We start from the raw sequence: 21624 nt of genomic DNA on the forward strand, positions 1-21624 counted from the left end.
ATACAAAGATATAAATGCCTGAATATAATCTCAAAACAAAAAGTGAAAAGGGGGGTTGTGTGTAAAATATAGCACATAAATATTATTCTAATTGTGAGAAGCACAAAGTAGAACAGTTCATCTTAGAAATATGGGATTCTGATGTTCTAACTTAGTGAAAAGTCTCCTGTTTGCAAGTTAAATACCTCTCAGATCTGTTGAAGGAGTAAAAATCCATTTTTTGTATACCAAGCTGATTTTGATGATTAATGACTCAGTCATGAGGAACTCATGATTTTACTAAAGGCTCTTTCTCTCTTATTTGATGTTTTTATTTTATTCTATTTTATTCTCACTTGTTCCTACTTGAGCTTTTTTTTTCCCCTCAAAATTCAGGGGACAATGTAACCAAATATTCTGACCCTATACAATTCCACCTAGTACTGGCAGTTGTGGGGAGTGGAAAGAAAAGAATTTTTCTTTCAAGAAACAAATATAAATCCTAGTGAAAAATTAGGAGTTTGTGTTTGCTCCTCCCTGGATCATGTACCTTCCCCAGGACTAGTCATTATACCAGACACATGAGGTATTATAAACAGCAAGGCTAGAGTCAATGGAGTCAGTCAGAGGAAATGGGACAGATGCTTCATACAAAAGGCAGAATCAACTGGAAAAGGGAAAGACATATTCCCCAAGAAAAAGCAAAGGGTAAGAAATAGTATGGGGGTGGGGTGGGGAATGTAGAGCTGCTGCTGCTGCTGCTAAGTTGCTTCAGTCATGTCCGATTCTGTGCAACCCCATAGACGGCAGCCTGCCAGGCTCCCCCATCCCCGGGATTCTCCAGGCAAGAATACTGGAGTGGGTTGCAGACAGTGGTGGGGAAAAAAAAAAAAAAAAAAGAGTTCACTATAGTCTGTTCATTGGCCAAGACACTCTTACAGTATGGATTGTCTTAGAACAAAGAAATGACAACTGGTGAAATTGAATCTTGAAATAATTCAACAAGATAAAATTGTGAAGCCTAACTGTACTATGCTGTGAAGTCTATGAATAATGCAAGTGCTAATCGCCCAGTCATGTCCAACTCCTTGCAACCCCATGGACTGCAATCCACCAAGCTCCTCTGTCCATGAAAATCTCCAGGCAGGAATATTGGAGTGGAGAGCCATCCCATTCTCCAGGGAATCTTTCTGACCCAGTGATAATACCCAGATGTCCTGTTTTGCTGGTGGATTCCTTACCATTGAGCCACCAGGGTAGCCCTGAAGTCTGCAAACACCCAAAGAAATGTCTTCCTCAACATCTGTTCTCAACTCTTTAAGGGAGAAAAGAAAAAGTGTTTCAAGTTTACAGAGTCCAAAAATGTACAAAACAAAAACCTAGAAATATTACACAGAAAACAGAACTGCTTTATAAAATGTGTTATCATCTATTCTTAACTGAATCCATTGCCATTTTAGAGGTGATGTTGCTTAAAGAGAGATGAAACAAGTTAAAATTAAATATTTATACGGAAATTCACACTAAAGAAGCTATATTTTTAAAATTCCATAGATAAAATTTCCTAAATATGGGCATCTAATACATCTAGCAGATTTGGAAGAATAGAAATGGGGGAAGGGTACGCAGAAATGAGATGTGATTGGTTTCTCAATCAATTGTAAAACTAAGAAAATAGAATTAAGATTAAAGATGTTGATTTTATTTCACATTATATTTTTTCCCTATGGTAAATGTCATCAAATGCCAGAATTCATTTCTATTTTAATCTCCCTCCCAAATTTTAAGAATTTCAAGACATCTTCATAGGCAATTCAAGATACTTATGACCAAAGGACATAAAGCTTAGAAGATGAAACATAATTGTTAAAAATCTCTATAATATCACTCCCACATACTAATCAAAGTGTAGTGTGCCATCCAGACATGGCAACTTTTTCAAGAAATGACAGTTTTAATTTTAAAATCAGAAATATTTTTCTTCATTAATGATATTAATTTACTACCTTCATCACCTCTAGCCAAAGATTACTTCTAAGACTCACAAAATAATCAATTGATTATTGATAATAATCAATAATCCCATATCAGATCCCATGTTTGTCATTTTCTTAACTAAGCTGGAAGGAAATCTGGAACACAGTTTTATAAATACAGTACCCTCATGCTCTTTTCAAATAGAGGGAAGATCAGAGATTATAGAGAACATTGGTAAATTAATTCCTGATCTGATGGTCAGAGTTCAAAGCTTCAAAATCAAGATCATACACGGAATCATTCATGAGGTTTTTTTTAATATAATAGAGTTAATATGAAGTTATATATTTCTTCTTCTTCTACTCAGTAAACCATGTATTTAGTTCTCTCTTTTGTACTCATGAATCAACTGTAGTCTTACAAAATCATCATTGATTTACATGTCAATAATTGTAGCACTTTAATATGTATGTCAATAATTGCAATACAATATACTTCAATTGTGGGTTGGGAAGATCCCCTGGAAGAGGACATGGCAACCCACTCCAGTAATCTTTCCTACAGAATCCTGTGGACAGAGGAGCGTGATGGTCTATGGTTCACAGGGCCACAAAGAGTTGAACACGACTGAGTGACTGAACACACACACACACACATACACACACACATATATATACACGTTACTTATTGTAATCAAATTCTCAGGATTTGTGTACAAAACAGCATACCCTGTCCTTGAAACTCTCTCCACTCTTGACTTCTATCTTCATTCTCTCCTAGCTTCCCTCCTGTGTTTGTTCTACTTCTGTCTCTTTTAACAGTTTATCCTCATGTGCCCAGTCTTTCAGTGTTCCTATTCCTGATGGCTTTGTCCTTATCCTCTCAGCTTTATATAGCATTACCCTGTATTTTCCTCTGAACAGCTTTATCCCTTCTCAGCTCTACAATTTGCTCTCCTGAACTTAAAATTTTGTGTTAATTTGTGACTAGATAATTTTACTTACATAAGTCAATGCTACCTCAGATGCTAAATTTCTGAAACAGGAAGCTGCATCTTCTACCCAAAGCTAACACTTTTTAACAAGTGTTTTTCCTCAATAAATACAATTATTATTCAACATATTTTTTAATCTGAATAAAACAATGAACAAGCAAACTAGTATTCATGCATGACTTTTTTATCCCACTTATCCACAGCCAGGTGATTTAAAGATCTTGATCTCATGAAACTACAGAAAACAGAAAAAAAAAAAAAAAACAAAACCAACTAACAATAAACCTGAGTATTCAGGGGAAAATGCCTTATCTTCTACTTCTAAAGCTCCAGGTATATTAAAATATAAAACAAACATGCACAAGTTTTCAAAATATTTTGGCTTATTATAAATGCCTATATGTAACACCGTAACACCACATAGTTTACCTCTGTTACCAATTACACTTGTTATTTTATCTGAATTTTTAGTTCATAATATTATCACCTCTATATAGTCCAACACATGGAGCCTGGGAATCCAGAGTCTCAAGTCAGACCACCTGAACTCAGAACCTTTTTCTCTATCTGCTTAGTAGCCTGGGGTAATCACATACTTCGTCTCTCTCAGAATGTTTTCTCATCTGTAAAATGGATATAACCATTATCGTTGTCTTATGGTTTATTTTGAAAGCATCTAAATGAATACTTTAGAAGTTGGCACATTCTATAAATATTACATAATTTAATGTGTTGTTATAACTATACATTGCTAATAGATTTTTCATGTCATAAATTCAATTATATAGAAATAGAGCTTTTATATTTTTAATAGTTTTAAACATTTTACCATGCTATATAATGATAAATCAATAGCATCAGGATTTTCCTTGTCAATTTAAAATTTTCTTAGTCAATAAACTCAATCTGTTTAGAATTCCTGTTACCCTTTTTTGGCTTAAGGAGATCTCTAAATTCCAAGTTGGTTTTTGAGTGACAGTGTGGCATTGTGGGCACATGGCTGGACCAGATCGTGCTTAAGTATGGTTTTCCCTATACACTGGTATTTGCATTCCTAATTGGTTCTTTAATTTGTAGACTATGTTACCCCATGGTATCTGTTTTCACTGAGGTGAAATTTTTTTGTTTATTGAAATATAGTTGATGTATAAATTAAAGTCATACAGTGTAATGATTCACAATTTTAAATGTTATATTACATTTATAGTTACTAGAAAATATTTTCTATAGTCCCAAGTTGTAGAGTATATTCTTGTAGCTTACTTTATACAAAGAGTTCGTATTTCATACTACTGTTCCCCTGTATTGGATCTTCCTTCTTCCTATTTTGTTAAGTTGCTTCAATCATTTCTGATTCTTTGTGACCCTGGCATTATAGCCTGCTAGGCTCCTCTGTCCATGGGATTCTCCAGGCAAGAATACTGGCACTGGTTTCCAGGCCCTCCTCCAGGGGATCTTCCCAACCCAAATATCAAAATGTCATCTCTTGTGTCTCCTGCATTGGCAGGTGGCTTCTTTACAGCTAGCACCACCTGGGAAGCCCACACAAAGTTGGATTCTTTGCTGCTATATTCACTTGTTGTATGTTTAAGATTCTGAATATAAGAGATATCATATCATATTTGTCATACTCTGGCATATTTCATTTAACTTAATACTCTCCAAGTTCCTCCATGGTGCTGAAGTAGATGGCATAATTTTCTTCTTTTGTATGGCTAAATAGTATTCCACTTGTGAGTATATTTGTGTGTATGTATCATCTTTGTTGATTAATTTTCCTTTTTCTTTCTTTCTTTCTTTATTTTAATTGGAGGTTAATTACTTTACAATATTGTGAATCAACCATGGGTGTACATGTGTTCTGCATCCTGAACACCCGTCCCACTTCCCTCCCCATCCCATCCCTCAGGGTCATCCCAGTGCCCTGGCCCTCAGAACCTTGTCTCATGCATCAAACCTGGACTGGTGATCTATTTCATATATGGTAGTATACATGTTTCAATGCTATTCTCTCAAATCATCCCACCTTGCCTTCTCCCACCGAGTCCAACAGTCTGTTCTTTACATCTGTATCTCTTTTTCTGTCTTGCATATAGGGTCATGGTAACCATCTTTCTAAATTCCATATATATGTTTTAATATACTGTATCAGTGTTTTTCTTTATGACTTACTTCACTCTGATGCTGGGAGGGATTAGGGGCAGGAGAAGAAGGGGACAACAGAGGATGAGATGGCTGGATGGCATCACGGACTCGATGAACATGAGTCTGAGTGAACTCCGGGAGATGGTGATGAACAGAGAGGCCTGGAGTGCTGTGATTCATGGGGTCGCAAAGAGTCGGACACAACTGAGAGACTGAACTGAACTGAACTGAACTCACTCTGTATAATAGGCTCCAGTGCCATCCACCTCGTTAGAACTGATTCAAATGAATTCTTTTTAATATCTTAATAATATTCCATTGTGTATATGCACCACTGCTTTCTTATCCATTCATCTGCCAACAGACATCTAGCATATTTCCATGTCCTGGTAATTATAAATAGTGCTGTGATGAACATTGGGGTACATGTGTCTCTTTCAATTCTGGTTTCCTTGGTGTGTGTGCCCAGCGGTGGGGTTGCTGGGTCATATGGCAGTTCTATTTCCAGTTTTTTAAGAAATATCCGCACTGTTCTCCATTGTGGCTGTACTAGTTTTCATACCCACCAACAGTGTAAGAGAGTTCCCTTATCTCTGCACCCTCTCCAGCATTTATTGTTTGTATATTTTTGATAGTACCCATTCTGACTGTCATGAGATGGTACCTCATTGTAGTTTTGATTTGCATTTCTCTGATAATGAGTGATGTTGAGCATCTTTTCATGTGTTTGTTGGCCATCTGTATGTCTTCTTTGGAGAAATGTCTGTTTAGTTCTTTGGCCCATTTTTCATTGGGTCGTTTATTTTTCTGGAATTGAGCTACATGAACTGCTTGTATATTTTTGAGATTAAGTCTTTGTCAGTTGCTTCATTTGCAATTATTTTCTCCCATCCTGATGGCTGTCTTTTCACCTTACTTACAGTTTCTTTCATTGTGCAAAAGTTTTTAAGTTTAATTAGTTCCCATTTGTTGATTTTTGCTTTCATTCCCATTACTTTGGGAGGTGGGTCATAGAGGATCCTGCTGTGAGCTATGTCAGAGACTGTTTTGCCTATGTTTTCCTCTAGGAGTTTTATAGTTTCTGGTCTTACATTTAGATCTTTAATCCATTTTGAGTTTATTTTTGTGTATGGTATTAGAAAGTGTTCTAGTTTCATTCTTTCACAAGTGATTGACCAGTTTTCCCAGCACCACTTGTTAAAGAGATTGTCTTTTGTCCATTGTATATTCTTGCCTCCTTTGTCAGAGATAAGGTGCCCATAGGTGTGTGGATTTATCTCTGGGCTTTCTATTTTGTTCCATTGATCTGTATTTCTGTCTTTGTGCCAGTACCATGATGTCTTGATGACTATAAGTTTGTAGTATAGTCTGAAGTCAGGCAGGTTGATTCCTCTAGTTCCATTCTTCTTTCTCAAGATTGCTTTGGCTATTCCATACAAATTGTGAAATTATTTGTTCTAGTTCTCTAAAAAATACTGTTGGTAGCTTGATAGGGATTGCATTGAATCTGTAGATTGCTTTGGGTAGTATACTCACTTTCACTATACTGATTCTTCTGATCCAAGAACACAGTATATTTTTCCATCTATTTGTGTCATCTTTGGTTTCTTTCATCAATGTTTTATAGTTTTCTATATATAGATATTTTGTTTCTTTAGGTAGATTTAGTCCTAAGTATTTTATCATCACAATGGGGAATGGAATTATTTTCTTAATTTCTCTTTCTGTTTTCTCATTGTTAGTGCATAGGAATGCAAGGGATTTCTGTGTGTTCTCTTTATATCCTGCAACTTTACTATATTCATTGATTAGCTCTAGTAACTTTCTGGTGTTGTCTTTAGGGTTTTCTATGTAGAGGATCATTCGTCTACAAACAGTGAGAGTTTTACTTAATTCCAATCTGAATTCCTTTTATTTCTTTTTCTTCTCTGATTGCTGTGGCTAAAACTTCCAAAACTATGTTGAATAGTAGTGGTGAGAGTGGGCACCCTTGTCTTGTTCCTGACTTTAGGGAAAATGTGTACAGTTTTTCACTATTGAGGATAATGTTTGCTGTGGTTTTATCAATATATGGATTTTATTATGTTGAGGTAGTTTCCTTCTATGCATGCTTTATGCAGGATTTTTATCATAAATGGATGTTGAATTTTGTCAAAGGCTTTTTCTATCTCTATTGAGATAATCATATGTTTTTTATCTTTCAATGTGTTAATGTGGTATATCACATTGATTGCATCCCTGGAATAAAGCCCACTTGGTCATGAGGTCTGATCTTTTTAATATGTTTTTGGATTATGTTTCCTAGAATTTTGTTAAGTATTTTTGTATTTATGTTCATCAGTGATATTGGCTTGTAGTTTTCTTTTTTTGTAGAATCTTTGTCTGTTTTTTGTATTAGGGTGATGGTGGCCTCATAGAATGAGTTTGGCAGTTCACCTTCCTCTAAAATTTTCTGGAAGAGTTTGAGTAGGATAGGTGTTAGCTCTTCTCTAGATTTTTGGTAGAATTCTCCTGTGAAGCCATCTGATCCCGGGCTTTTGTTTGTTGGAAGATTTTTGATTTCAGTTATTATTTCCAGGCTTATGATAGGTCTGTTAAGATTTTTATTATTCTTGGCTCAGTTTTGGCAAGTTATACTTTTCTAAGAATTTGTCCACTTCTTCCAAGTTGTCCATTTTATTGTCATATAGTTGATTTTATGATCCTTTGTATTTCTGTGTTGTCTGTTGTGATCTCTCCATTTTCATTTCTAATTTTGTTGATTTGATTCTTCTCCTTTTTTTCTTCTTGAGTCTGGCTAATGGTTTGTCTGTTTTATTTATCTTCTCAAAAAAAAAAAAAACACAACTTTTAGCTTTGTTGATTTTGGCTATAGTCTCATTTGTTTCTTTTCCATTTATTTCTGCCCTCATTTTTATGATTTCTTTCCTTCTACTAACGCTGGGGTTCTTCATTTTTTCTTTTTTTTTTAGTTGCTTTAGGTGTAAAGTTAGTTTTTCTATTTGATTTTTTTTCTTGTTTCTTGAGGTAAGCTTGTATTGCTATGAACCTTCCCCTTAGCACTGCTTTTACTGAATCCCATAGATTTGGGGTTGTTGTGTTTTTATTTTCATTTGTTTCTATGCATATTTTGATTTCTTTTTTTTTATTTCTTCTGTGATTTGTTGGTTATTCAGAAGTATGTTGTTTAGCCTCCATATGTTTGTTTTTTAACAGTTTTTTTCCCCCCTGTTATTGACATCTAATCTTACTGCATTGTGATCAGAAAAGATGCTTGAAATTATTTCAATTTTTTAAAAATTAACTAAGCCTAGATTTATGGCCCAGGATGTGATCTATCTTGGAGAATGTTCCATGTGTACTTGAGAAAAAGGTAAAATTCATTGTTTGGGGGTGAAATGTCCTATAGATATAAATTAGATCTAACTGGTCCATTGTATCATTTAAAGTTTGTGTTTCCTTGCTAATTTTCTGTTTAGATGATCTGTCCACAGGTGTGAGTGAGATATTAAAGTCTCCCACTATTTTTTGTTACTGTTAATTTCCCCTTTCATACTTGTTAGCATTTGCCCTACATATATAGTGCTCCTATGTTGGATGCATATATATTTATAATTGTTACATCTTCTTCTCAGATTGATCCTTTGATCATTATGTAGTGTCCTTCTTTGTCTCTTTCACGGCCTTTATTTCAAAGTCTATTTTATCTGATATGAGTTTTGCTCTTCCTGCTTTCTTTTGGTCTCTATTTGTGTGAAATATCTTCTCCCAGCCCTTCACTTTCAGTCTGTATGTGTCATTTGTTTTGAGGTGGGTCTCTTGTAGGCAGCATATATAGAGGTCTTGTTTTTGTATCCATTCAGCCAGTCTTTGTCTATTGGTTGGGGCATTCAACCCATTTACATTTAAGGTAATTATTGATAAGCATGATCTCGTTGCCACTTACTTTGTTGTTTTGCGTTCAAGTTTATAAATCTTTTCTATGATTCCTGTTTAGAGAAGATCCTTTAGCATTTGTTGAAAGCTACTTTGGTGATGCTGAATTCTCTCAGCTTTTGCTTGTCTGTAAAGCTTTTGATTTCTCCTTCATATTTGAATGAGATCTTTGCTGGATACAGTAATCTGGGTTGTAAGTTTTTCTCTTTCATCACTTTAAGTATGGCCTTCCATTCCCTTCTGGCCTGAAAAGTTTCTATTGAAAGATCACCCGTTATCCTTATGCAAATCCCCTTGTGTGTTATTTGTTATTTTTCCCTTGCTGCTTTTAATATTTGCTCTTTGTGTTTGATCTTCATTACTTTGATTAATATGTGTCTTGGGGTGTTTTACCTTGAGTTTATCCTGTTTGAGACTCTCTGGGTTTCTTGGTCTTGGGTGGCTATTTTCTTCCCATATTAGGAAGTGTTCAACTATTATCTCCTCAAGTGTTTTTTCATGGCCTTTCTTTTTGTCTTCTTCTGGGACTCCTATGATTTGAATGTTAGGGAGTTTAACATTGTTCCAGAGGTCTCTTGATGTTTTCTTTATTTCTTTTAATTCTTTTTTCTTTGTTCCTCTCTGATTCATTTATTTCCACCATTCTATCTTCCACCTCATTTATCCTATCCTCTGCCTCAGTTATTTTACTGTTGGTTTTCCTCAGAGTGCTTTTGATTTCATTTATTGCATTATTCATTATTGATTCTTTTTTTTATTTCTTTTAGATCCTTGTTAAACATTTCTTGCATCTTCTGAGTCCTTGTCTCCAGCCTATTTATCTGTAACTCCATTTTGTTTGTAAGATTTTGGATCATCTTTACTACCATTATTCTGAATTCTTTTTCAGGTAGACTCCCTATCTCCTCCTCTTTTGTTTGGTTTGGTGGGAATTTATCATGTTCCTTTACCTGCTGAATATTTCTCTGCCTTTTCATTTTGTTTAGATTGCTGTGTTTGGGGTGGCCTTTCTATAAGCTGGAAGTTTGTGGCTCCTCTTTATTATGGAGGTTGCTCCCTGTGGGTGGGGTTGAGCTAGTGGCTTGTCAAGGTTCCCTGGTTAGAAAAGCTTGTGTCTGTGTTTTGGTGGGTGGAGCTGGATCTCTGGAGTGCAATGAAGTGTCCAGTACTGAGTTTTGAGGTGTCTGTGTTTTTGGTGACTTTGGGCAGCCTATATTTTAATGCTCAGGACTGTGTTCCTGCAATGCTGGTGAATTAGTGTGGTATGTTTTGCTCTGGAACTTGTTGGCTCTTGGGTGGAGCTTGGTTTCAGTGTAGGTGTGGAGGCTTTTGGATGAACTCTTGTCAATTAATGCCCCCTGGAGTCAGGCTTTTTCTGGTGTTCTCAAGTTTTGGATTTAAGTCTCCTACCTCTGACTTTCAGTCTTATTCTTATAGTAGCCTCAAGACTTCTCCATCCATGGAGCACAGATTATAAAGCACCTAGGTTAACAGTGAAAAGATTCTCCACAGTGAGGGACACCCAGAGAGGTTCTGAGAGTTACATGGAGAAGAGAAGAGGGAAGAGGGAGATAGAGGTGACCAGGAGGAGAAGAAGGGGAATCAAAAGGGGCGAGAGCAATCTAGCCAGTAATCAATTCCCTATGTATTCTCCATAGTCTGGAACACTCAGAGAAGTTCACAGAGTTACATAGAGAAGAGGGAGGAGGAAGATAGAGGTGACCAGGAAGAGAAGAGGGAGGAGGAAGATAGAGGTGACCAGGAGGAGAAGAAGGGGAATCAAAAGGGGAGAGACCAATCTAGCTAGTAATCAGTTCCCTAAGTGTTCTCCACAGCCTGAAACACCCAGGGAGATTCACAGAGTTGAGTAGAGAAGAGGAGGAGGGAGGAGATAGAGGTGACCTGGGGGAGAAAAGAGAGAGTCAAAAGGGGAGAGAGCAATCAAGCCAGTAATCACACCCCTAAGTGAAAATGGGTACTGAAGATTAGATTCTTAAAGGTACAAATTGATAACAAATACCAAAACGCAGATAAAAATCTAGAGTAGAGGTTAGACTATGAAAAATACATTATTAAAAATATAAAACAAAATCAATCAAAAATATTATAATATATATATGAAATTTGCTTTAGAAATAGGGCCTTTTTGCAAGATAATAGTAGGTTGTAAAAATGAAAAGTAAAGGAGTAATAAAGAACTTAAAAATAAGAAAAAATTAAAATATTAATAGTAAAAATATATCTAGGAATTTCTCTGGAGCTGTTGAGGGCAGTGTGGGGTCAGTTCAGTTTCATATTGTTCCTTGTTCCAGCTTATACTTCTTCTTAAGGTCTATAGGCCCCTTCCAATGCTTAGTCAATGCTAACTACAGGGTTTGTTGTTGTTGTTTTTTCTTTAATGTAGGTTATTTTCAAATATCTTTTTAAATTTTTTTTAAAATTTTTTTTTTTTTTTTTACTGTATTGGTTTTGCTTTAATGCATTGCACCTGTCACTTCCAGAGCAATTCCCTCTTCTTTGTTTATTTTGGCTTCCTCTGTTTCCAAGTCTTTTCAGTGTCTACCTTCTGCCCTGACAAAAGGCGGCAAAGGTGGTCATGTATTTAGACTCACTTGTTCAGTTGTGCTGTGGGGAGGGAAAGTGAAAATGAAAGTGAAGTCACTCAGTCGTGTCCGACTCTTTGCGACCCCATGAACAGTAGCCTGCACCAGGCTCCTCTGTCCATGGGATTTTCTAGGCAAGAGTACTGGAGTGGGTTGCCATTTCCTTCTCCAGGGAATCTTCCCAACCCAGGGATCGAACCCAGGTCTCCCACATTGTAGACAGATGCTTTACCATCTGAGCCACCAGGGAAGTCCCTATGGGGTGGGAGGAGGAACACTGCAAACAATATCACTGCATGTGTGGGAAGTGTTCACAGTGTATGGACCACACTGTGTTTGCCCCAGCTCACAGTGGTGTGTGCTTTCCCAGTCTATAATGCTCAGGCTCCAGGTTGCTCTGCAAGGGACCTGTCTGAAGCAGGCCCTGGGTTTCATGCACTTCCCAGGTCTAAGCTGCATAGGTTCAGGTTTCGGGTACTCCGCAAAGGAACGAACGGACTCAGCTGGGCATGCGTTTTGTGCCCCTCTCAGGTCCAAGCAGCTCAGGCGACCAGGTGCTTGGTGAGTGCACTGTCCCATGTGCACTGTGCATCTTAACCACCTCCCCAGTCCCAGCTGCTCGGTTTCCTGGGTGTGCTGCAAGAGCACCATCTCAGGTGTGCACTGTGTCTCCTCTGGGGAGCTTATCTCTGGCTATGACCCTCCTGGCGGAGGTCAACCATCCAGGGTCCCAGGAAGACTTGGTTAGCAGCTGGGAGCCTGCTCAGGGTTTGGTGGAGGATGAGGTCTCTAGGGCTGAGATTGCCCCTCCCCCCTCCCCTTCAAGCTCTGGCTTCACCCACCTGCCTCTCTGCCTCTGGCAGGGGGATGGTCCTGTCTGCAGGCTGCTAGCTCTCCTATGGTATTCAGTCAATCCTTTGTTCTGTGAGCAGGCAAAGCTGTGCCTTAGGTTAGAGGTTTTTTTGCGGAAAAGTTCTCTCTCTCTCTCTTTTTTTTTTTTCTTTCTCTCTGGCTACCCCACAGTTGGGGTTGCTATCTCATGTTAGCTCCCTCAGATTGTACTCAGGGCATTCAGACCCAGTCCTTACCTCCCAGTCCAGACCCTGCTCGCTGATGGTGGACACCAGCGTCTGGGCTACTTCTCCACTGGGAGTTGTGGTTAGACACATATTCTGTGTGTGTGTGTGTGTGTGTGTGTGTGTGTATTTTTTTTTTCCTCCCAGTTATGTTGTGCTCTAAGATCCCAAAACTCCCCGTAGACCCATGGGTGAGAGGGTTTCCTGCTATTTGGAAACTTCTCCTCCTTCATGACTCCCTCCCCAGGATGGGTCTCCGTCCCTAATTCTTTTGTCTCCCTTTTTGTCTTTTATATTTTGAAGACAATGGGCTGCTTTTCTGGGTCCCTGGTGTCCTCCACCAGTATTCAGAAGTTGTTTTGTGGAAGTTGCTCAGCATTCAAATGATCTTTTGATAAATTTATGGGGGAGAAAATGGTCTCCCCATCCTATTCCTCCACCTTCTCCTGTTGATTCATTTTTCTAATTCTTTGTTACATTATGCATTTACATCCTTGGAGTATATAATGTTAGTTCTAATCCCTTTGCCAATCTGGTTGTTGTTCAATCGGTCAGCCATGTCTGACTGTTTGCGACCCCCATGAAATATAGCACATCAGGTTTCCCTGTCTCACCATCTCCCAGAGTTTGCTCAACTCATATTCATTGAGTTGGTAATGCCATCCAACCATCTTATCCTCTGTTGTCCCCTTTTCCTCCTGCCTTCAAACTTTCCTCACATCAGGGTCTTTTCTAATGAGTTGGCTCTTCACATCAGGTGGCCAGAGTATTGGAGTTTCATTCAGGATTGATTTCCTTTAGGACTGACAGTTTTGGTCTCCTCACAGTCTCAGGGACTCTCAAGAGTCCAGCATCACAGTTTGAAAGCATAAATTGTTTGATGCTCAGCTTTCAGTATAGTTAATTCTTACATCAGCACATTACTACTGGAAAAAACATATTCAACTATAGGAATCTAATTTGACAAAGTGATGTCTCTGCTTTTTTAAAACACTGTCCAGCTTTGTCATAACTTTTCTTAATGGAGAAAGCATTTTTTAACTTCACGACTGCAGTCACCATCCTCAGTGATTTTGGAGTCCAAGAAAATAAAATCTGTGACTGTTTGCATTGTTTCCCCATCTATTTGCCAAGAAGTGATGCCATGATCTTCTTTTATTGAACATTGAGTTTTAAACCAGCTCTTTCACTCCCCTTTTTCACCTTCATCAAGAAACTCTTTAGTTCCTCTTTGCTTTCTACCACTAGGGTGGTGTCATCTGCATATCTGAAGTTATTGATGTCTCTCCCTGCAATCTTGATTCCAGCTTGTGCTTCATTCAGCCTGGCATTTCACATGGTGTACTCTCCTTATAAGCTAAATAAGGATGACAATATACAGCTTTGACATACTTCTTTCCCAATTTTGAATCAGTCCTTTGTTCCATGTTTGGTTCTAATTGTTGCTTCTTGACATGCTACAGGTTTCACAGGAGGCAGGTAAGGTGGTCTGGTATTCCCATCTGTTTAAGAATTTTCCACAGTTTGTTGTGATCCACACAGTCAAAGTCTTTAGCATAGCCAGTGAAGCAAAAGTAGATGTTTTTCTGGAATTCTCTTGCTTTTTCTATGATCCAACAGATGTTGGCAATTTGATCTGGTTCCTCTGCCTTTTCTAAATCCAGCTTGTAGTTCTCAGTTCACATACTGTTGAAGCCTTACTTGAAGGATTTTAAGCATAATCTTGCTATCATGTGAAATAAGTGCAATTGTGCAATAGTTTGAACATTTTTAATATTGCCCTTCTTAGGGACTGGGATGAAAAACTGACATTTTACATTCCTGTGACTCCTGCTGAGTTTTCCAAATTTGCTGCCATATTGAGTGCAGCACTTTAATAGCATCATCTTTTAGGATTGAAACATCTCAGCCTGAATTCCATCACCACTTTTGTAGTGATGTTTCCTAAGGCCCACTTGATGTCACACTCCAAGATGTCTGGCTCTAAGTGATCACAGCATTGTGATTATCCAGGTCATTAGGATCTTTTTGTATGGTTCTGTGTATTCTTGCCACCTCTTATTAATATCTTCTGCTTCTGTTGAGTTCATATTGTTTCTGTCCTTTATTGTGCCCATCTTTGCATGAAATTTTCTCTTGGTATCTCTGATTTTCTTGAAGGGATCTCTAGTCTTTCTCATTCTATTGCTTTTTTATCTCTCCTTGGTATTCGTTGCATTCAGATGAGTATGTTTTTCCTCTTTTCCTTTGCCTTTTCCTTCTCTTCTTTTCTCAGCTCTTTTTAATGCCTGCTTAAACAATCATTTTGCCATTTTGCATTTCTTTTTATTGGGGATGGTTTTTATTACCACCTTCTGTACAGTGTCACCAAGCTCCATCCATAGTTCTTCAGACACTCTTTCTATCAGAGCTAATCTCTTGTATCTATTTTTAACTTCCACTGTATAATCATAAGAGATTTAATTTAGGTCATACCTGGATTACCTAGTTGTTTTCCCTACTCTTTTCAATTTAAATATGAATTTTGCAATAAGGATTTCATGATCTGAGACATAGTAGGCTCCTAGTCTTTTTTTTTTTTGCTGACTGTGGAGTTTCTCTAACTTTGGCTTCAAAGAATATAATTTATCTGATTTGGGTGTTGAGCATCTGGTGATGTCCATGTGTAAAGTCATCTCTTGTGTTGTTTGTAGAGGTCATTTGCTATGACCAGTGCATTCTCTTGGCAAAACTCTGTTAGCTTTTGTCCTGCTTCATTTTGTACTCCAAGACCAAACTTGCCTGTTACTCCAGGTACCTCTTGACTTCCTACTTTTGTATTCTAGTCCCCTATGATGAATAGGGCTTCCCTGGTATCTCAGCTGGTAAAGAATCTACCTGCAATGCAGGAGACCCAGACTTCAGTTCAGTTCCTGGGTCACGATGATCCCCTGGAGAAGGGATAGGCTACTCACTCCAGTATTTTGGGGTTTCCCTGGTGGCTTAGATGGTAAAGAGTCTGCCTGCAATGTGGGACACCTGGGTTTGATCCCTATGTTGGGAAGATCCCCTAGAGGAGGGCATGGCAACCCACTGGAGAATCCCATGGATAGAGAAACCCAGCAGGCTATAGTCCATAGGGTCACAAAGAGTAGGACACGACTGAGTGACTAAGCACATATAATGAATAGAACATCTTTTTTGCTGTTGGTTCTTGAAGGTTTTGTAGGTATTCATAGAACCATTCAACTTCAGCTTCTTTGGCATTAGTGATTGGACTATTGACTTGGATTGCAGTAATATTTAATGGTTTGCCTTGGAAATGAACCAAGATCATTCTGTGATTTTTGAGACTGTACCCAACTACTGTATTTCAGACTCTTTTGTTGACTGTGAGGGCCACTCCATTTCTTGCCCACGGTAGTAGATATAACTGTCATCTAAATTAAATTCTCCCATTCCCATCCATTTTACTTCACTGATTTCTAAAATGTTGATGTTCACTCTTGCCATCTCCTGCTTGACCACTTCCAGTTTGCCTTGATTCATGAACATCAAAATGTCAATGTTCACTCTCGCCATTTCCTGTTTGATCACTTCAAATTTACCCTGCTTCATGAACAGTCCAGCTGCTGCAACTGCTAAGTCGCTTCAGTTGTGTCTGACTTTGTGCGACCCCATAGACAGCAGCCCACCAGGCTCCCCTGTCCCTGGGATTCTCCAGGCAAGAACACTGGAGTGGGTTGCCATTTCTGCAATATTGTTTCTTACAGCATTGGACTTTGCTTTCACCACCAAACACATCCACAACTGGGTGTTTTTTGTTTTTGTTTTTCCATTTGGCTCAGCCTCTTCATTCCTTCAAACAGTTGGTGGAGTTCTAAAGACAAGAATGCTGAAGTGGCTTGCCATTCCCATCTCCAGTGAGCCACGTTTTGTCAGAACTTTCCACCATGACCCATCCATCTTAGGTGGCCCTGTGGAGCATGGCTCATAGTTTCACTGAGTTAGACAAGGCTGTGATCCATGTGATCAGTTGGCTGGTTGTAGTGTTTCACACCAAATAATTCTCACAAACACACAGGATTATGAGAGACATGGTGCAGGGAGAGCTTGCAGAAGAGCAACTCCCCAAGAAAACATTGAGCACATATTTATTGGTAACTTATCTTGTAGTCTTTAACTAAGAGCAGTAAAGCAACAAAGGCCAGAACTCTGAGATTAAGAAAGCTTCCTCCTGGAGGTCTGGAGGTAATCACATGAGAGTTGTAAAGAAAGGTCTTTGGAGAGAAGGGGGGTTGTTCTGCATGCTGAATGGCATCTGGCTAATGCTGACTTGTCAGCCAGAATGTCTAATTTAAGGGTAGGGAAAGAGCAAGCAAGGGAGAGAGAAAGAGTAAAATTAAATTCCAGGAGACGTTTCTGAGAAAGCAGTATAACATGGTTCCGACGGTTTTCTGTGACTGTGGTTTTCATTCTGTCTGCCTTGGATGGATGAGGAAAAGAGGCTTGTGAAAGCTTTCTGATGGGAGGGACTAGCTGTGGCGAAAACTGGGTCTTGCTCTGGTGGGCAAGGCCATGCTCAGTAAATCTTTAACCCAGATGAGTGGGGCTGTGTTCCTTCCCTATAGTTTGGTCTGAGGCCAAAACATTCAAGGAGATCAAACTAGTCAATCCTAAAGGAAATCAATCCTGACATTCATTGTAAGGACTGATGCTGAAGCTGAAGCTCCAATACTTGACCACCTGATGTGAATAGCCGACTTATTAGAAAAGACCCTGATACTAGGAAAGATTGAAGGCAGAAGGAGAAGGGAACAACAGAGAATGAGATGGTTGGATGGCATCACCGACTCAAAGGACATGAGTTTGAGCAAGCTCCAGGAGATGGTGAAGGATGGAGAAGCCTGGTGTGCTACAGTCCATGGGGTTGCAAAGTGTCAGATACAACTGAGCAACTGAACAACAACTTCATTCTTTCTGGAGCTATTTTTCCAGTCTTCTCCAGTAGCATTTTGGGCACCTACAGACCTGGGGAGTTCACTTTTCAGTGTCATACCTTTTTGCCTCTTCATACCATTAATGAGATTCTCAGGGCAAGAGTGCTGAAGTGGTTTGCCATTCTTTTCTCCAGTGGACCTCGTTTTGTCAATATGGGGCTGTGGGAAAAAAAATAATAATAATGGTGTTGATGTTTTCATCTTTGTCTCTGATGCCATCACTGTACCATTCTTTGTTCTGTTGAATGAAAGCTGGAGTGGCTGAAATGATTCTAGTAAAAGACTCCATATCCCATGTATCCACATGGGATTGAGGTGTAGGTCTACTGTGGTTGCCATTTCTGTCACTAGTCCCAGGGAAGCTAATTCACTGGGGAAGAGAAAATTCATGCCTGTCTTCTAAAATTCTGATACCATGCAGCCTGTCATTTCTCTACTTTTGATTTTTCTTTCCCCAGTAACCCAGAAGAATATGTTCTTCCTTAGCTGAAAGGAAGGAAATCAAGGCAAATTGATTCACAATTCTTCTAGTTAATATATTTACTCTATAGTTGGGAAATTATTTCTTAAACTGTAACCTAATATTTGACCCTTTTTTTTTTAATTCTTTTCTGATTATTGACTTCTGGATAAGCCTTCATGCCAAGTGACTCAGAAAGGAGAAACATTCACCAATTAAAGAAATGTAGTTAGAGAAAACTGTGTATATTGTTTATTACTTCATATTATCACATCACACCCTGTGTGCACATAAAATAACATTCTGTGTTAATTCTTTCTAAAACCAATTTAGAATTGTTTTTGTTTTATTATATTTTCAAATTTTTAATTGGAAGATAATTGCTTCATAGAGTTGGTTTCTAACATGTAATAATTTTATTCAGCCCTAAGAATATATATATATATATATATATATATATATATCCTCTCTAGAACCTTTATATCCTCTCCTTCTAGAACCTCCCTCCCCTCCCATCTCACCCCTCCTATTCATCACAGAGTGCCAGAGTGGGCTCCCTGTGTCCTATAGCAACTTCCCACTAGCTATCTATTAATACTTTACACATGGTAGTGCATATATGTTGATGCATTTTAAAGGTTATCATCCTATTACTAACCTTCTCTAAAAAAAAATCCTAATAAGCTCTTTTGGACAACCAGTATTTTAGGTATTCATTCAATTCTTTTTAGACTGAGGTATAATTGACATATGATATTATAACACTTTTAGGTGTACAGTACAGTGATTCTACATTTGTGTAGATGGCTATATCAGAATAAGTATCTCATACTGAAACTGAACTGAAACAGTTGTTCAGTTGTGTCTGACTCTTTGTGACCCCATGGACTGTAGCCCACCAGGCTTCTCTGTCCAAGGAATTCTCTAGGCAAGAATACTGAATTGAGTTGCCATTTCCTTCTCCAAAGCTCATACTTCAGCTAAAATCCATTTCCTTAAAAGATGGGAGTAAATTTATATATAGTTGGTTAAATGTTAAATTTCATCTCCTTCAAATTTTCTTTTTTAATGTATTCTTTTCACTAGTACTGCTTATCTATTAAATGGGTCTTTGAAATTATATTAACAAGAGTCTAGAAATTAGTGGGAATTTTATTAGAATATTTGGCAACATTAAATTTGCACAACCCTACCTCAGTAAAAAGTATACATTTTCTTTCTCTTTAGCTAGGGCTTTACTCTTTCTTTTTTCAATTATTTTCATGCAACAGTGATATATTTCCTTCCTTTTATTTTGTGCTACTAAATACATGTAAAGTTAAGGGATCTGTACTGAGAATTACATTTTCATTTTGCATTTGGGAAACCATGGAAGAAAAAAATATTCTGAACTTTGTTACTCTCCAAAGCATTCAGATTTGAGTCATATTTGCTCTAAATCATAGTGTTCAGGGAATTCTCCACAAACTGCTTGTCTTTCCTAAGTGCCTCAGTGAAAATTTACTTCAGACTTAATATCTGAATTCCATCTGCATATATAAGCTCATGCTTTCTATATGATTAGTGAAGTGCTACTGTGGAGAAACTCCTGGGATTTTTAAAGGGAAAAAAAGTCTTTGTATAATGTAAAAATATTAACAAGGGTCTTTGTAAGTTTGAGAAAGACTTTCATGGTCCATTACACTTACCAGAATGGTCAAAGCCTTGGGGCTTCTCCCATTTTTCTGTCCTCAGACACCATCTCACAAGGTGAGAGTAACCTACTTTCTTATTTTCAATTGAATTTTCTCTGAAATAAGTTGTGAGTATTAAGTACAGAGGTCAGTAGGTTCTTGAAGAAATGTAATTGCCATACGTGCATTTTAAGAGTCAGCAAAGCCTAATATTAGACAAGCTGCCAACAACAGTACTTGTTCCCAAAGTTTTACACGAGCTCTCTCAGGGACACTGGACTGATGATGTAGTCATAAGTCTCACCAATATTGGAGCAGCTAGGGCTTCTCCCTGAAGGGCAACTAAGCTTTTTCTGGAACAGTGCCACTTTGCCTCTTGTGCTCTCTCTAGTCCCAAGACTCTTGCTGAACTGCTTTTACAGTCAAAAGGCTTTATTTCTGAATTGCTAACCCCCAGAGAGCATTGTCACATCAAGAACAAAACATTTATATTCATTAAGAGAAAGGAGCCTGTCAGCTCAAACAATATGGCTCAGGACAGAGAAACCTGAACTTCCTGTGAGGAATATGTGCATACCCCTAGTTGGTTCTTTGGGACTGAACCCATAAAAGGCCAAATGTTCAGAGATTAAAAGATATCATGTAGTCAAATAGGTCCTTCCAAGCCTGGTGTTAATAATGAATCCCAGCTCTTAGTTGTCAGATCCAATGTATGCCCATTCAAGAGTTACATTTCAGTTTCATCCATGTACATGAGGTTCAGAAAGAGACTAGTGTAGGGGAGGAAAACTTCTAACTCCAAAATGTCTTTTTGGCATGTGGATTGTTTTGAGCTGAAAGCAGTAAAGGTCCTAAAGATTCAGGAAAGAAACGTTCCCCTTCTCCTTAACTGCCTAAGAAAAGCTCAAATAGAGGGCCTTTTCCTGGAATAGAGCTTTTGCCACTGATATTTGCAAAGAATATGAGCTGTCTGTGATGGAGGGAGTGCCCTGGAGATCACAGTCCACTCTGTGTCTCATTGTCTCTCATGGCCCAGCAAACATTTATTTAACAAAAATTTGCTTTTCCATCTCTATGTAAATTGTCTTCCTTCCCTTTGAAGTCCAAAAGCACCACCCCCAACCTCCTCTTTTGTAGTAAGCTGACAATGGTATTTTCTTCCCTAGTGGCTCAGAGGATAAAGCTTCTGCCTACAATGCAGGAGACCCAGGTTCAATCCCTGGGTTGGGAAGATCCCCTGGAGAAGGAAATGGCAACCCACTCCAGTATTCTTGCCTGGAGAATCCCATGGACAGAGGAGCCTGGTGGGCTAATTGAAGGTGAGGGCTTCAGCCATTTTGGTGAGTGACTCAGTTTTCTTGGGTCTCTGCCATGTATACAGGCTATTAAACTTTGGTTTGAATTTCTCCTCTTACTCTGTCTCATCAACTTAATTCTTTGACCAGCCAGAATTATTTAAAAGAGTAGAAAAAAAGTTTATTCTTCTTTTCTGATACTAACTTCACTCATTTCCCCTAAACTACAGGATTAAACCTGAAATGAAAGTGCTTTTTCCAAAGTAGCTATTCTATTTATAGAATCTCTTCTATTTATTATCTCTCTATTTATACATAAATATGAACATAAAATTCAAGCTTAATATGCATAATTGTAATTTATTTGCAAATTTTACATTAAATATTACTTTTATTGAGACAGAACTGTATATGTATGTATATACACTATGTTTTCTGATTAGCTGATAACATTTTTAATTTTTGTCCATATTTAGCATATTTAACACCATTTTCCCCCAATCTCTT

General features: G+C 38.1%; 1 non-coding gene across 1 annotated transcript; it reads left to right on the plus strand.

The window, feature by feature from the left end:
- On the plus strand, window positions 20982-21053 carry TRNAC-ACA. The gene has a single exon. It is a non-coding gene; the product is annotated as a tRNA-Cys (tRNA).

This window comes from Capra hircus, chromosome 8 (genome assembly GCF_001704415.2).
Source record: "Capra hircus breed San Clemente chromosome 8, ASM170441v1, whole genome shotgun sequence".
Lineage (NCBI taxonomy): Eukaryota > Metazoa > Chordata > Mammalia > Artiodactyla > Bovidae > Capra > Capra hircus.